At 45.3% G+C, this 2,438-nt stretch overlaps 1 pseudogene; it reads right to left on the bottom strand.

Annotated features, from left to right (window-relative positions):
* Positions 1–1,516: 1,516 nt before the first annotated feature.
* Positions 1,517–2,233, bottom strand: LOC102502389 (RNA-binding protein 3 pseudogene; annotated as a pseudogene).
* Positions 2,234–2,438: the final 205 nt, after the last annotated feature.

The raw sequence follows: 2,438 nt of genomic DNA, 5'->3' as shown, positions 1-2,438 counted from the left end.
TTAGTGTCGGGAACCAGCAGTTAGCGTAATGGCTATGTCGCTGGACTCCCACGTAGTCAACTGCAGTTCGCGTCCCGGACCTGGTGGTTTAGAACTCACGCTGGGTGCGTGTGCGTGCGTGCCCAAGATCCCGAGAGGAGAATGGAGGAGAAGGGATTGTGGCGTGACCATCCCCCCTGGGGGGTGATTTCTCGCCTTCTGTCTCTCTGTCTCTGTCTGGCGAGTGCACGCGCCCTATAATGAAAACCTCTCAAAAAAATTTTTTTAAAAGTTAGTGTGTTATGAACAGTTTAAGAATTTGCTAGAGGACCAGCAGATAGCTTGAAGGTTATGTCTCTGGATTCTCATATAGTCAACCACAATTCGAGACCTGGACCTGTTGACTTAAAACTCAATGCAGGGTGTATGTGCGTGCGTGCGAGCCCAAAATCCTGTGAGGAGAATGGAGGAGAAGGGATCGAGGCATGCAATCCATCCTGGGGGTGGGGGTGATTTCTCACACTCTGACGAGCACACATGCCCTGTAACAAAAATGTCTCAAGTAATTTGCTGAAGAGTGCTGGAGACAGAGAAAGTGAAAAAGTGTTGCTGGGTAGGGCTGGGGGTGGTCACACCCAAATCCCTACTCTTCCATTTGTCCCTCCTTTTGGGATTTTGAGCATGCACACATGCCTGGCATGTTTCTCAAGCTACTGGGTCCAGGATTTGAACCACACAGCCATGTGAGATCTGACTACCTTACCCACCACACCATCAGCTGGTACCCCAAAAATATTTTAAAAGAATGTGCCTGGGCATCCTGTTAGATGAGTAATTTTTTTTTTTTTTGAGAGGTTTTTGCTATAGAGCGTGTGCGCTCGCCAGAGACAGACAGATAGAAAGCGAGAAATTATCCCCCAGGGGGGATGGCCACGCTGCAGTCCCTTCTCCATTCTCCTCTCGGGATCTTGGGCACGCACACGCGCCCGGCGTGAGTTTAAGCCACCGGGTCCGGGACTTGAACTGCGGTCAACTACGTGGGAGTCCAGCGACATAGCTATTACGCTAACTACTGATCCCTAGATGAGTAATTTTTTTCACGTTTCATATTTCAATCAGCTCCGTGAATGACATTCTAAACACTACATGAGACACAACAGAATATTCTTTTCTTCCAGTATTAAAAAAAAGTGACATTCACAAACACTTTTAAGAAACTTTTATATAATCAGGGCCATGATTGTGTTTTTTAAGAAAACTTCCAAGTAATAATGTTCTTGGTGCACATTTCTTAAAAGGTACGTTGGGAAATCACTTCCTATCCTTACATGATAAATATCACGTCTACAGCTTTTTAAAATATCCCTAGATACATATTAATTTTAAAAGTCTGGTCAAACTTTTTTTTTTTTTTAGCCAGAATCCATAATCCTGAGAGCCCAAACTAAAAAAAAAAAACAATAAAGTAAAAATATCCATTCAACGAATGTCCCAAAACTTGTCAGTAAAAAGGAGAAAAAAATTTTTAAACATGGAGCTTTCTAAAAGGTTTTCAACAAGCTACCTTGGGAGCTCAATTCAAAAATAGACGTTGATGTACTAAAACAGATGTTTCAGTGCAGCTCCAAAAATCTTTATAAATACAGCCATTTGAAAGGACGATCCTGGATCAGAAGTGTTGTTCCTTGTGTATCTACATTATGTGTGCATACCTCATCTCAGTTGTCATAATTGTCTCTCTAATTTCCTCCTGAGTAGCGGCCATAACCGCCCTGGCTTCTGCCGCTGTAGTCTCTGGACCTTCCATATCCATAACCATATCCTCCAGGTCGACTGTCATACCTGCCACTCCCATATCCTTGATCCCCACCACCTCTAGAGTAGCTACGACCACGAGCTCCAGAGGCACCCCCTCTGGTTCCCCGGGCAGACTTGCCTGCAGGGTCCACACGGATTTGGCGACCATCCAGACACTCTCCATTCGTGGCTCTCATGGCATCAGAGGCATGCTCTGGGTTGGTGAAGGTGATAAAGCCAAAACCCCGGGAACGCTGAGTCTCCCGGTCCTTGACAAACGACCCCCTCAGAGACAGGCCCAAAGCTACTGAAGTGGTCCTCCGGTGCCTGCTCATCCGTGTTGAAGTTGAGCCCTCCCACGAAGAGCTTCCCTTCTTCAGAGGACATGACAGTGAATTCGAGTCCCGAAAACTAAAAATTAAAAGAACCGGACACGACAAGCTCTGAAGAGCAAAGAGAACAGGGCTAGATGAGTAATTTTTTAGAAAATATTTGATACATTTTATTTTTTAATTTTTATTTATTTAATTTTTGGAGAGGTTTTTGCTATAGGGCGTGTGTGCTCGCCAGACAGAGACAGACAGATAGAAAGCGAGAAATCACCTCCCCAGGGGGGATGGCCACGCTGCAATCCTGTCTTCTCCATTCTCCTCTCGGGATCT

This window comes from Tupaia chinensis, unplaced genomic scaffold (genome assembly GCF_000334495.1).
Source record: "Tupaia chinensis unplaced genomic scaffold, TupChi_1.0 Scaffold000361_1, whole genome shotgun sequence".
In the NCBI taxonomy this organism is placed as follows: domain Eukaryota; kingdom Metazoa; phylum Chordata; class Mammalia; order Scandentia; family Tupaiidae; genus Tupaia; species Tupaia belangeri.
Note: the sequence above shows the minus strand (reverse complement) of the source record. Positions and strands in the feature narration are given on the sequence as shown.